Source organism: Apodemus sylvaticus, chromosome 11, assembly GCF_947179515.1.
Source record: "Apodemus sylvaticus chromosome 11, mApoSyl1.1, whole genome shotgun sequence".
Classification (NCBI taxonomy): domain Eukaryota; kingdom Metazoa; phylum Chordata; class Mammalia; order Rodentia; family Muridae; genus Apodemus; species Apodemus sylvaticus.
This window is the reverse complement of record NC_067482.1, coordinates 33,050,615-33,065,909: the sequence shown is the minus strand read 5'-3', so window position 1 is coordinate 33,065,909 and position 15,295 is coordinate 33,050,615. Positions and strand designations below refer to the sequence as shown.

General features: G+C 46.4%; 1 non-coding gene and 1 pseudogene across 1 annotated transcript; both read left to right on the top strand.

The window, feature by feature from the left end:
- On the top strand, positions 1-132 carry LOC127696915 (small nucleolar RNA SNORA17). The gene has a single exon (XR_007980361.1). It is a non-coding gene; the product is annotated as a small nucleolar RNA SNORA17 (small nucleolar RNA).
- A 4,899-nt stretch (positions 133-5,031) lies between these two features.
- Positions 5,032-5,765, top strand: LOC127696738 (proteasome subunit beta type-5-like; annotated as a pseudogene).
- Positions 5,766-15,295: the final 9,530 nt, after the last annotated feature.

The following is a 15,295-nucleotide window of genomic DNA, read 5'->3' as shown; positions in this document are numbered from 1 at the left end:
CCTGCCCCTAGGGGTGTTGGCTATGTGACTACTGTGTCACACATGTGTCAGTAAGTGGCCCAAAGGAGAGAGGGCCCACCTACACTCAGTGTGCTGACCTGTGGCCATCTGAATGATGGGTAACCTAGCCTAATACTCCCTGAAGAAAGCAAGCCCAAGATGACCATGGTGCCACGCAAGCCCAGACAGGATCCTAGGGCGGGATCAACCGGAGACAAGGAGAACCCTACCTGGGACCGTGGGCCCTGGGCAGGCGTGAGCCCAAGACAGTGGGCTTGTACGAGGCTACCCGGGTAAGCGGGGAGCGAGCCTGCAATGACCACCAGTCGGCACCGCACAGGCCAGGGTGGGACAGAGCATGCTCCGGACGACCCCTGCCCAGCGCCATAATGCACAAGCAGGGCATTTGCACTCCTGAGACCACGCCTGAGGTAACCCCAGACCCTCAGAGACCCGGGGTATCATTTTTTGTTGTTTTTTGTTTTTTATTTTTTGGTTTTGGTTTTTTCGAGACAGGGTTTCTCTGTGTCGCCCTGGCTGTCCTGGAACTGACTCTGTAGACTAGGCTGGCCTCGAACTCAGAAATCCGCCTGCCTCTGCCTCCCAAGTCCTAGGATTACAGGCGTGCGCCACACACCCGGCTGGCCTGTGGTAATTTGAAGAGAAGCAAATAAGTGGTGGAAAAATGGAAAGCAACGAAACAGAAGGATGTGGACACAGTGAGGAGAGGCAGAAATGGAGATCTGAGGGTAGTGAGGAACAGCCTGATCTGAGTAGCTGGTGGTGACGCCACCTGGGGTCATGTCTGGGTCCTCAGCCTTGCAGAAGCAGGGATCTGTTATCACCAAAAGCCTGGCTGATGCCCCTGATCTAGGCTACCACATGTTGATGTCTGGGGGCTGTGCAGAACTGACCCCACCCCTCACCTGGGCTCGGAGAGAGGGAGAGGTAGCCCTCGGGCATGAGAACAGAAGAGCTGACCCCGCCCCTAGCCAGGTGCAGTACTGGTGAATTGCAGATGAGCTGCATACCAAGACACCTGCTGGCCTCCAGGCCCCTCATTATCCAGAAAATACCTGTTAAAAGCAAACAGACCGGTTTGGAGAGATGACTTCGCTGTCAAGAACGCTGGCTGCTTTTCCAGAGGTCCTGAGTTTAATTCCCAGCAATCAGCAACCACAGACGGCTCATGAACATCTGTAATGAGATCTGGCGCCCTCTTCTGGTATGCAGGCACACATACAAGCAGAACACTGCATACATAATAAATACCTGTCTATCAACAGGCAAGTGTATTAGCTAAAGTAATTCTACAATACGATAGGGAGATGAACCTGCTCCATGCGAAACAAGAATGGCTTTAGAGAAATTTGTCCTTTCTATGATAGCCAATCAAATACAATTAAAGCGTCCTCAAGCCAGGTGGTGGTGGCACACGCCTTTAATCCCAGCACTTGGGAGGCAGAGGCAGGCGGATTTCTGAGTTCCAAGGCCAGCCTGGTCTACAGAATGAGTTCCAGGACAGCCAGGGCTACACAGAGAAACCCAGAGAAGGTCGGGAGAAGCAGCCCGACTCCCTTTATAATCAGGAGCCATTTTGAGTCTGTAGCTAAGTTTCTGTTTACGTTCTAAGTTTCCGTTTCTTGGAGACTGATCCAACACTGTTGTAAAGCAGCTCCTTGGGAACGGGCTGTGCCCGTGGCTCAAGGAAGGCTCTCCTAACGGCTTCTCTTACTTCTGGAACCACGCTGGCTTGCAAAAGATCCCCAACCATAAAAAAGGTTATGGGAACCTTTTGGTTCCTTGGTTCTTAAAACAGCCACTGACCAGCTCTCTGGAGTGCATAGGAGAGCTTGCTTTGATTGGTCCATACTTCGTGTGTGGGGGTTTTATTTTTTTAATATTTATGTATGTATTTTATGTCTATGAGTACACTGTAGCCATCTTCAGACACACCACAAGAGGGCATCAGATCCTATTATAGTTTTGAGCCACCATGTGGTTGCTGGGAGTTGAACTCAGGGCCTCTGGAAGAGCAGTCAGTGCTCTTAACCCACTGAGCCATCTCTCCAGCCTGTATCTGATCTACTTGAATCTGTCGGGTTAACACTCACTGGGAGAATTGTCTCCTTCAGTGATACAGCCACTGGGAGTTGCCGTGATCTAGTTAATAACCCCATACCCGTGCTTGTGCAAGTGACCTTAAATAAACAAAATGACACACACACAAATACACATACACCACACACACACACACACACACACACACATATACACACAAATGCACCAGGAAAGAAGAACAACAATGAGATGACTTTTCCAGTAAAAGTTCCTGCTGCCAGGCCTGATGATCTAAAGTCAGTCCCCTGAATCCACATAAAAAGCTGGATCCAGTGGTATACATTCATAACCCTAGAAAACCCTAGTGGTTTTCAGCCTGCAGGTTGTGACCTCTTTGGGGGTGGGGGGGTCAAAGGACTCTTTCACAAATATCAGATGTCCTGCTTATCAGATATTTACATTATGATTCATAACCAAAGCAAAATTACAGTTATGAAATAGCAACAAAAAATAATTTTACAAATCCCAGCACTCTGGGAAGCAGAGGCAGGCAGATTTCTGAGTTTGAGGCCAGCCTTGTCTACAGAGTGAGTCCCAGGACAGCCAGGGCTATACAGAGAAACCCTGTCTCAAAAAAAAAAAAAAAAAAAACAAATCCAAAAAAAAAAAATTTACAGCTGGGGGTCACCATAATGATAGGAACTGTACTAAAGGGTCACAGCATTAGAACTACTTTTCTAGAGTATCTACAGTAAGATAAGAGGTAAAGGGAGAAGAATCATCTACTGTGTGGGCCAGCCAGCCTGAGGCACACAGGTAGTAAAAACAAGAGAGACCCTGCCTCAAAATGTAGGAGGGGGCTGGAGTGATGGCTCAGTGGTTAAGAGTTATTGACTGCTCTTCCAAAGGTTCTGAGTTAAAATCCCAGCAACCACATGGTGGCTCACAACCATCCGTAATGAGATCTGACACCCTCTTCTGATGTGTGTCTGAAAACAGCTACAGTGTGCTTACATATAATAAATAAATAAATCTTTAAAAAAAATGTTAGAGGGGCTGCAAAGATAGGTCAATTATTGAACATGTCTAATTGCTGTTGTTGTTGATGATGATGTTTAAGACAGGGTATTACTATATATTCCTTGATGACCTGAAACTTCCTGTATAGACAAGTCTGGTCTGAAACTCCCAGAGATCTGCCTGCCTCTGCCTCCTAAGGGCTAGGATTAAAGGTGTGCACCTCTACACCCAGAATACCATACAACGTTTTTGAAGAGGATTCCAATTCAAGCCCTAGCATCCCTTCATTCGAGGTGGGATCTGATGCCCCCTCCAGGTCTCCATGGGATCCAACACTTACACATACACAATCCCGCATCCACATCTATATCTATATATACATGTAATAAATAAAATAAATTCTGTTTTTAAAGATGGAAGAAAAGAATCAACTCCCTCAAGCTGACCTCTGACTTCTATTCATGTGTCATGGCACATACAGACCAATACACACACACACACACACATTATAAGTAAATAAATGCAATTTTTATATATTTATAAACATTTATATTTTTTAATATTAAAAGATATGTTGGAGAGATGGCTTAGTGGATAGAGGCACTTATTGCTCCCGCACGGGACCTACTTTGATTTCCAACATTCACGCAGTAGTTCACAATCATCTGTAATTCCATCAAACCAGGAGTTTGATACCCTCTGCCGACCTCCATATATGCATATGATATACAGACATGCGTGCAGGCAAAGCACTTATACGCTTAAAACAAATATATATGTTTTAATTAAGCCTTGTGTCGTGACACACACCTTTAATTCCAGCACTCAGGAAGCAGAGGCAGGGGGATCTCTCTGAATTCAAGGCCAACCTGGTCTACATAGTGAGTTCCAGGACAACCAGGGCTACAGAGACAGCCCCTGTTTCAAAACAAAACAAAACAAAAATCATAAAAGAAAAGAGAGAGATTAGGTGTGCTTACTCTGAGGAAGGGAATTAGTCTTCTGAGTTTCAGGGATGCTAGGTGCTGGGTAAGTGACTAGAAGGGACACGGCAGTAATGTCTAGTCTAGACAATACTGGACAGATGAACCAGCAATGTCTAATCTATGTAAGGAACTCAATACGAATACTCAGGATTAAATGTGAAATGAGACATCATGAATTGCAGGGAACGAATTTTAATTCCAGGTCATTTTCTTTTTTCTCCGTGTCATTTTTCTTGTAGGTATACAAACACAAGGAGTATAAGTTAGCCAGGTGCTGGTGGCTCATGCTCTTAATCTTAGCACTCAGGAGGCAGAGGCAGGTGGATCTCCTAGTTGGAGGCCAGCCTGGTCTACAGAGAGAGTTCCAGGACAGCCAGAGCTACGCAGAGCAACCCTGTCTCAAAAACAAAACAAACAAACAACAAAGTAGAGTTTAACCTCACTATAAAAAGTAAAAATCGCCCGGGTACTGGTGGCGCACGCCTTTAATCCCAGCACTTGGGAGGCAGAGGCAGGCAGATTTCTGAGTTCGAGGCCAGCCTGGTCTACAGAGTGAGTTCCAGGACAGCCAGGATACACAGAGAAACCTTGTCTCAGAAAAACAAAAAAACAAAAACAAAAACAAAAACAAAAAAGTAAAAATCATTGACCTGGCTGACAGAATGATACCCTCTTCCACACCCCCTTTTCTCTTTCTCTCCTTTTTTCCTATTAAACTATTAAAAACAGTTTAAGTTTTTTCCTCTCGTTAGAAAACAAACAGATGGCCCTTACTAGATGGAACGCTAACCAAAGTGTTGGAGCAGCTGATGCGAAGATTTTTTTTTTCTTCGAGACAGGGTTTCTCTGTGTAGCCCTGGCTGTCCTGGAACTCTGTAGACCAGGCTGGCCTCGAACTCAGAAATCCACCTGCCTCTGCCTCCCAGAGTGCTGGATTTTTTTTTTTTTTAAACTCAGAGGTCACATGAATCTGCTGGGCTTGGGTCTGGGGAATTCCAGTGATAAACTGAACCTGGCCATGCCCCGCTGGAGTGTAGGTGCTACGGATCCAAGCGCTCCGCTCCGTGGGACCACCACCCTGTCCTTCAAGTTTCACCATGGAGTCATTGTTGCAACGGATTCCCGAGCCACAGCAGGTGCTTTTATTGTCTCCCAGACCAGGAAGAAAGTCCAAGAGCTCAACCCTTATCTTCTGGGCGGTGTGTCTGGGGTCGTGATTGCAGCATTATGTGAGCAGTTGTTGGCTCGGCAGTGTCGAATCTCTGAGCTCTTAAAAGGATGAATGCATCTCTGTTGCAGCGGCCTCCAAACTGCTTGCTAACATGACATCTGAGCCTGAAGGCATGAGGTCGCCCGTGCGCACCATGTTCGGTGGCATCGATAACAGAGCCCCTGCCCTCTACTGTGTGGACAGTGAAGGCAGCCTGAATTCTGGAACCGCTTTCTCTGGCTTCTTCTCTGGGTATGTTTTGGGGAACTTGGATAAAGGCTACTGCCATGACCTAGAAGTGGAACGGACCTGCTTAACAAAGCACCCACAGACTCCGGAAGTGTAGTCAGCCCCTCTCCGGCGCAGAGGCTGGCTGGATCCGAGTCTCCAGGGACGGGGTAGCTGACATACACGACAAGTATAGTGCACCTGTGCCCCGGAGGAGGGCGGATGTAGCTGCTTGCACCTGTTGGAATGGTCGGTGGTAAAAAATGACAAGCACCCCACCCCGTAGTGGGAGTCCCCAGTTATTCCAGTACCTTTTGTAAATCTCTGAAGCATTGATGTAGGTGTGATCAATTGATGAGCTCCTGGTGCCGTAGCTGTTTTCTTTTATTCTCTTGGATGCTACAAGTACAACACTACTTCTCAACTTAAGAAAGAGAGGGGGGGGGGATAAAAACAAACTGTCTTCTAAGTGTTGAGAACAAGCAAAAGAAACTTACTCTAAGGACTACCATTTCGTTTTCAGATCCATTAATCATAGGGGAAACTACATTCAAGATCTCAGGCCCTAGGGGAGCTGGGGACTCCCCAATAACTGAACAGCTTCTGTTGTAAAGAAACAGTTGGGTTCAGCTAAAGCGCCAGCCTGTGCCACCCGCCGGAGCCGACTCCATTCGGATTTATGGCCTAGTGAACAAAAAAAGAAATAAAGGACCCGGACTGCAGAATGAAAAACAAAACACAGTTTATCTGAGTCCAGACATCTTAAGGACTCCATCTTGCTGGCAGGGTTATCTTAACTAAGTTCATGTTCCCAGGCCCAGGAACAAACTCCTAACCTGATTGGCGAAATCCCCTTATATCAAAATACGATTGGACAGTGCTACAGCCCACCCCACCCTCTCCCTAGCTATGTGGTCTCACCCTTTAAATAAGCTGTGCAATTTCTCTTCAGGGTCATAGTTCAGCTCCCGAGTCTGTTCTGCAGCCCTGATCCATCAGTAGCAGCTTGATTGCTATATATTGTTGTCACCTTCACTGAACTGGTGTTTGAGTTATGCTGGGTTTATGCTGGATTTAGGCGGACCCCACCACACTGAGGAGGAGGAGGAGGAGGAGGAGGAGGAGGAGGAGGAGGAGGAGGAGGAGGAGGAGGAAAATTCCTAACACAACACTTTGAAACAAAGAACCTCCTTTGAGTTTGCCTTCTGCTGGCCACCTAGCGTTGGGCACGTGACCTACACATCACAACAATGTTTCACCAGGAAGATTCCCTTGAAGAGAACTAAGTCTCCATTTGCACCTGGTAATCAGTTGGAGACAGCTTCTGGGTTAGGAATGGAAGCACGTTCTCCCCACTGGGACCCCATCTGGTGCAGGCTCCTGCAGGCCCTGTGCAGGCCGCTGCAGTCTCCATGACTTTGTGTGTCAGGCCTGCTGTGTCTAGAAGGCCTTGTTTCCTCGGTGCCCTCCACCCTCTGGCTATTAGACTCTTTCTACCTCCTCTTCCTCAGAGTTCCCTGAGCCCTGAGGGGAGGGCTTTGATGGACACCTCCCATTTAGTGATGAGCATCCCAAGGCCTCTCTGCATAATGTCTGGCAGCGGGTCTCTGTATTTGTACCCATCTGCCACCATAATGGCTTCTCTCCTGACGGCTGGGTATAACAGAATGTCATCAGGAGTCATTTTATACTATTATGAACAGTAGTCTTCTCTCAGGTCCTTAGGCTATCTTGCCTCAGGTTCTTGGTCAGCCAAGCAGTGTCAGGTTAGGGTTCCATTTTGTTGAGCGGGCCTTAGGACAAATCCGATACTGGTTTCTTACTTCCACAAGTTCTGTATCACCATTGCAATGGCTTATCTTGCAGGCAACGTAGAACATCCTTGTAGGTCGGAGGGTCTGTGGCCAAGTTGGTGGTCACCTTTCTCAATAGCTTATGTACGTGTTGTCTTCAGCAATGAGGCCCGGCTTTCAGTTTGTATAGAGCAACCTACATCTAGTCTTAGCCCTTGCCTAGATTGTTTAGGGGTTCCCTAAATTTTTTGTTGGTCCCTTTGCTTCTTTGGCAGTTTGAATTTCCTCTTTGGAAGAGGGAGTGAGGTGGATGGAGTTAGCTCTTCACAGACAGTGAGGTCGAAGAACCATGATGGCTTGTAAAATATTCACATAGCCTGAGACCAAGAAAGAGAAGTGACTTAATCAACTTCACAGAACAAGTTAAACAGATGAGGAGACAGAGGTAAAGAAGGTGACAGTGAATGACCAACACATCATTACCTCTCCAAACAAAGGTATTTAGGCCACTTACTGGCTGGGCCCTTCATTCTTACAAGGTAGAGACCCAAAGACCACTCAGCCTGACCAAGGCTTGAATGGAGAGTCTGTCTGTATTACCTGAGCCCGGGCCTGCCTGGACAAAACAATCCTCACAGCACAGCCCTGAGTGCACACTACAGGAAATGTTTATGGACGAAGAACACAGAAAACGACATCGTTGTTGGCAGTTGCAGGAGAGAAGCAAGTAGCTTAATGAGCCGAGAACTCACCATCAGCTGGCTCTCCTCATGGGGCTTCTCAGGGCAGCGGGGACAAACCAAAGATGGCTTCAGCTGAGATAAGATGGAGAAACCTTTGCCCTGTTACATCATAGGATCAAAAGTGGTCAGTCTCAATAAAGACTGTCTTAATCTGTGTCCAGTTCTGCACGGACAGTACACTGGCGTTCTTCCCACGGCGTCCTTCCACTCCTGGGAGGTCTCTCTCATGTTTCTAAATATACATACATACATACATACATACATACATACATACATACACATACACATACATACATACATACATACACACATAACATACACATACACATACACACATACATACATACACATACATACATACATACATACACATACACACATACATACATACATACACACACATACATACATACATACACATACATACATACATACATACACATACACACACATACATTCCGCTGGATACTTCCTTTCTGTTTCTTCATTCATTCCTCATGATCATCTGGACCCTAACACCTCCAGTTAAGTTCATTAAGAGGTAAGAAAGGCTCCACCACACTCAAAGAACCCATATCACATGGGCCACACTAAGGGCCAGGCAGAGAATCCGTGCCTAAGGAATGCTGGGGGATGTCTGAGTTAGGGTCTTACTGCTGTGAGCAGACACCATGACCAAGGCAACTCTTATAAGGACAACATTCAATTGGGGCTGGCTTACAGGTTCAAAGTTTCAGTCCATTGTCAAGGCATGGCAGCGTCCAGGCAGACATGGTGCAGGAAGAGCTGAGAGTTCTACATCTTCATCTGAAGGCTGCTAGCAGAATGCTGGCTTCCAGGCAGCTAGGATGAGAGTCCTAAAGCCCACGCCCACTGTGACACACCTGCTCCAGCAAGGCCTAACCCCCTAGTAGTGCCACTCCCTGGCCCAAGCATATCCAAACTATCACTAGAAGGTAAAGGGAGCGGGGCACAACTGGTTCGTTTTTGTGACAAAATCTTCTGTAGCCCAGGCTAGCCTCCAAATCATTATGTAGCTAAAGATAGCCTTAAACTCCTGATCCTCCCGCTTCTACCTAGCAAACGCTAGGATTATAGGCCGCTGTGCTGTGTTCCTAATATTCTTTAGCATTTGGGGTTTGCTTTATTTAGGGCAAGGTTCTCCTTGGACAGCCCAGATGGCCTTGAATTTGTACCTTCCCTGTCTCATCCTCTTGAATGTTAGAATTGTAAGCATGTACCATCATACTTAGGTCAAAATAATCTTTTAAAAAATATTTATTTAGGGCTGGAGTGATGGTTCAGTGGTTAAGAGCACTAACTGCTCTTACAGAGGTCCCAAGTTCAATTCCCAGCAATCACTTGGTGGCTCACAATCATCTAGGATGATTGTGTAATGGGATCCAATGCCATTTTCTGGTGTGTCTGAAGACAGCTACAGTGTACTCATATATATATATATAATAAATAATTCTTTTAAAAATATATTTATTACCCAGGCGGTGGTGGCACACACCTTTAATTCCAGCACTTGGGAGGCAGAGGCAGGCGGATTTCTGAGTTCGAGGCCAGCCTGGTCTACAGAATGAGGTCCAGGACAACCAGGGCTACACAGAGAAACCCTGTCTCGGAAAAAAAAAATACACACACACACACACACACACACACACACACACATATATATGGGCTGTTGAGATGGCTCAGTTAAGATCCCTGAGCCTCTTCCGGAGGTCCTGAGTTCAATCCCCAGCAACAACATGGTGACTCACAACCATCTAGAATGGGATCTGATGCCCTCTTCTAGAATGCAGGTATATATGCAGACAGAGCACTCATATATTATATATGTATTGTATGTGGGTATATAAATATATATGCATATTTTCCTAACTGCTATGCCATCTCTCCAGACCTGAGAAAATTCATTTTGCAGTTCATATCAAACAGAAATATTCCTAGGTTGGCTAGAGGGCTCAGAGGGTAATGGCACAGGAACACACACACACACACACACACACAGAGTAAATAAATAAATAAATAAATAACAAATGCAGTAAACAAAATATTCCTAAACCTAAGCAAGTAGTTCACTTTTAAAAATAATACTTGATGGGGGGGGGCTAGAAAAGTGGAAATCATTTGAAATGTAAATAAATTATATCGAATAAAAAAATGATTAAGTAACAAAGTGAAAAAAAATAATACTTGAACTCTAACCACATTTCAGAATAATTATAGAACTAAGACTTCAAATCATTTACAGAAAGGCAGGCGGGTTAGGCTGTATTTACTGATGTCTACTGCCCCCTAGTGGAGTCCAGTTGATAAAACCAGTGTCCCATTTATATACAGTACTGTTTCAAGTTACAATGTTTTCCTATTGTCTCCACAGTAACCCAGGGAACAGACATTGTTACTCAAGTCAATATTTTTAAGAAATTAATATTTTCCTTGTTGTTTCCGTTTTGTCTTTGGTTTGTTGTTTGCTTTTTTGTGTGATGGGTTGCAAGTAAACCCTAGCTGGCTTTGAACTCACTAGAAAAACAATAATGACCTTTTAACTCCTCCTGTCTCTATCTTTATAGGTATTTACAGGCTCTAAAGTCTCCTGACTTTACAGGCATGTGCTGCCATGCCGGACTCCAAAATTCTACTTTTTGAAGACCTCTCAATAGTAATAGTGCCGATGGTCAAGGTGGCCCACACTTTAAGCAAGAAGATTCTGTGCTGAGGATGTGGGATTCCCAATGTGTTGCCCCTGGTGGCACAGGCTTTTAACCCCAGCACTCGGGAGGCAGAGAGAGGTAGATCTTTGTGAGTTCACAGCCAGCTTGGTTTACATATCGAGTTCCAAGCCAACTAGGCTACCAAGTGAGACCCTGCTTTAAAAAAAGGAGGGCAAATGAGGTACAAGAAGAACGGAGGAGTGGCCCCTTGTTCTGGAAAGACTCAGTGAAGCAGTATAGGGCAAAACCAGAACAGGGAAGTGGGAAGGGTTGGGAGGGAAAACAGGGGGAGGGAAGGGGGCTGATGGGACTTTCGGGGAGTGGGGGTTCTAGAAAAGGGGAAATCATTTGAAATGTAAATAAAAAATATATCAAATTTAAAAAAAAAAGGAGGGGGGTAGCCTCCTCATGTGCAGGGTCCTTGTTATATCCCCAGTACCATGAAACAAACGACACTCTAGACAACTATGTTCAACAGAGTCTGCTGAAGCAAGTAAAGACTCACCTGAGAAAGCCACAAAACACCAGTGCAGGGCTTGATTAAGAAAGGCCACCATAGCCGGGCAGTGGTGGCGCACGCCTATAATCCCAGTACTTGGGAGGCAGAGGCAGGTGGATTTCTGAGTTCAAAACCAACCTGGTCTACAGAGTGAGTTCCAGAACAGCCAGGGCTACACAGAGAAACCCTGTCTCAAAAAAAAAAAAAAAAAAAAAAAAAAAAAAAAAAAAAAAAAAAAAAAAACCAAAAAAATAAATGAATAAAATAAGAAAGGCCACCATAGGCTCGCATCTTCGAACGCTTTGTCCTCAGCTGTGGAACTGTTTGGGAAGAATCAGAGGGTGTGCTTTTGTTGGAGGAAGTGTGTCACTGGATGACTGGAGGTGAGCTTTGAGGTTTCTAAAGCCCACTCATTCCCAGTCTCTCTCTCTCCCTCCCTCTCCCTTCCTCCCTCTCTCTCTCTCTCTCTCTCTCTCTCTCTCACACACACACACACACACACACACACACAGTGGGAAATATTTTAAAATGGACTGTCAGGCTTCCCAAGCTACTGCCAGCAACCATCAGACCACAGGGCTCCAGCCTGGTGATAACAACTCGACAGTCCCTCTGGCGGGGCCAGGTCACTCTCTGTCTGCCAACCCTCCGATGGGGCCAGAGCTCCTGAGTTCCCCTCTACCACGCCAGCCCCATGCAACAACCGTCCACCCATCAAGTAAGTCAGAACTCTTGAAGCTTATAATTAACCAGATTTATGTATCAATAAACTCTCAATTTATAAGATGCTGATAAAATAATTTCAGAACCAATGGATAATGATAAAAGCTTTATCCCAATTATTTTAACCGTATGCTATCATAACTACCCGTGGGCTGGTTAAAGCCATGTTTGTGGTTGGATAAAGTCTCTATCTTGGCCTTTTGCTCCCTCTCCCCTGAGATGCTTCCTCTGCAACTCTGCGCCACCTCCCCTTCCCTTGTTCAATCGCAGGCCTCCTGCTGCACTAAAGTAATTGGACAAGGAAAATCCTGTGACACACACACACACTAGCTAAGGTCTATAGCAGAAGCAAACTAGAGAACACAGAGCAAGAAGCGTCGCTCCTTGGACACTGATTTGATTTCACAGTGGGGAGCACAGTCTAGGGATTTACACTGAAAAGTCATGTGAGAAAAATCAACTCAGAAAATGGCCGGTTTCTTCCCTCCTAAATATATATTTGTGTTTGCTGAGCATCTGTGTGGTGTGGCAGCTCCAGAAATAAATAGGACACAGCCTTGAGTGTCAAGGGTGACAGTCTTGCTACTGAGGGACCTTTGTTCCTCTGAGGAGCTGAGAGAGAAAATGGCGAAGCCGGTGTGAATGCGTGATGAGCGGCCACAGGCGGCAGAAGTCAGGAAAGATCATCGCTGTGGGCCCCAACCTTCCTCACAATTACGTTAGCATTCTTTATTTCTCCATCACTAAATGGTTCCATTTATAGGCCAAAAATCCCAGAAATAATCATACTTGTAGCATTTACATCCTATGAGGTCACAACAATCAGTATTTGCAGAAACACTGGGCAAGATGAAGCCAAACTGAATGGTTGTTAGAGTTAAGACAGAAGTTGATATAAAAAAAAAAGTTTTGCCTTGGGCTGGAGAGATGGCTCAGAGGTTAAGAGCACTGACTGCTCTTCCTGAGGCCCTGAATTCAAATCCCGGCACCCACATGGTGGTTCACACCCATCTGCCATGGGCTCTGATGCCTCTTCTGGTGTCTGAAGACAATGACAGTATACTCACGTATCATAAATAAATAAATGTTTGAAGAGAGAGAGAGTTTTGCCTTAATCTTGTACTACTCCTGTAATGGGAAAAAAACCCAAGCCAGGCACCTGAGTCTGTGTGGAGAATCTGAAGTATTCATGCCCGGTTGGACTCAGGGGAGAGCGATCTCCAAAGTCTCGGCCCGGGTTGCAGCTTCCTGCAATCTCACATCCCCATGGCGTCATCTTTTGCCTAGTCTACCATTGGTGGCTTTAATCCTTAGCCTAAGTGACTCAGGACGTTGACCCAGCATTTCCATCCGCGAGCTTGTTTCCAGAAGCTGAAAGGGCGATGCCTGTCACGTGGTGTTCCTCAGCGTTGCCATGGCTTTGCTTCCCAACTGAAGCCAGCTTTCTGTCTGGCCATTCTAGGAGAGGATCCAGGTTTGATTCCCAGCACCCAATTCCCGTTCTGTGGAATCCAGCACCCTCTTCTGCCCTCCTTAGGGTACACCTTTGATTCCAGCACTTGGGAGGCAGAGGCAGGCGGATTTCTGAGTTCGAGGCCAGCCAGGGGTACACAGAGAGACCCTGTCTCGAAAAACCAAAAAAAAAAAAAAAAAAAAAACAACAACAACAACAACAACAAAAAAAACAAAACAAAACAAAACAAAAAACAACCAAAAACAAAACAAAACAAAAAAACAAAGAAACCACCTGCCTCTGCCTCCTAATTGCTGACATGGAAGGCATGCACGTTAATTTAAGCCATGCATGCTAAGTACCCCATTTTCTTCCCTCCCCCCACCCCAAAGTCTCACTGACTGTCTTGAATGTGCACATCAGCGGCCACCACACCAAGCGGGGTTTGGATGCCCATTCTCAATAATCAAATTAAAGAGAAAAGGAAATGGAGAAGAGCACAAAGGGGAGGCTTAGTCTACGTGGCCAAAACGGGAGGGACAATAAAGAGGTGCAACGACCACCCAGGTCCGTCCTGGACGCCGGACATGCGGTTCCGGTCTAAATAGAGCGGCAGGAGGTGTGCATGACTAAGTAGCCCCAGTCGAGGCGTAAGCCTGCCCATCATCACCGTCTGAAATCGCCTGTGTCCTACCAGGTGTTTCAGATGTTGTCAGCACGGAGACAAGCTCCCCCTCTGACTGTGTCAGGGCTGCTAGCATTTCTTTTAGGCTCCGCCTCACAGTTGCCTAGCAACACCCAGGTGTGCCTGACACAGTATAAATGGGGCTGCTTGCCCCTCCTCAGTCTCTTGTTTTCTCTCTCTCTCTCTCTCTCTCTCTCTCTCTCTCTCTCTCTCTCTCTCTCTCTCTCTCTCTCTCTCTCTCTCTCTCTCTCTCTTCCTCTCTTCCTTCTTTGTCCCTTCTCTCCCCATCCCTCCCTCTCCTCTCTCCACATGTTCGCATGTTCAAGGCTGGCCCCTCCCCTCCTCTCTCTCTCTCTCTCTCTCTCTCTCTCTCTCTCTCTCTCTCTCTCTCTCTCCTCTCTCTCTCTCCTCTTTCTTCAATTCCCCTGCCCATGGCCTAAATAAACCCTATCCCATATGTATCCATCACAGGACTAGTACCTCAGGGGGAAGGGATATCTCAGCATGGGCCCACAGAGGAATCCTTACCTCCCCAACCCCCCTACCCCACCCCCTGCACCATGCCGCCCCTCTACAAACACATTCCTGGTTCTTTTTATAAAACCCAAGGGCCTCAGGCTTTTCCTTCTCTCAGCAGCAATCTCTAGGAGGAATTCCACATTCTTGGGGGCCATTGTTTCAATAGTGTCATAGCCAAAGGGAAGGCACAAATGTCTCTCTCTAAAATGTGTTCCCACCAGTTTCTCTGGGTTCTATGGGTCAGAGTGTGTGGTTCAGAACAGCAGTTATGAGCCAGGTGTAGTGGTCGCATGCCTGTAATCCCAGGACTTGGGAGGCAGAGGCAGGAGGATCTTAGGTCTACACAGAGAGAACCTGTTGTTTGGTTGTTTTTTTAAAGTGGGGGTGGGGAGCAATGTGGGTCAGCTCGCTTTCTAGTCATCTGAATGCTCAAACTGAGGGAAGATCTAGTCGATTGTGTATTTGCCTGTAGGCAGGCCTCTGTGCCTAGGCAGGCCGGAGATAACCAGCTCTTATCAAGACATCTCTCTCCAGGTGTGCTCTCAGTGGCAGCTGCATCCCCCACAGGGGAGGCTAAGAGAGAAGGCCAAGCAGGTACCACAGACTCCCTTGGATTCCAATTCTGGAAGTTGCTGGCACCCGTGACTTG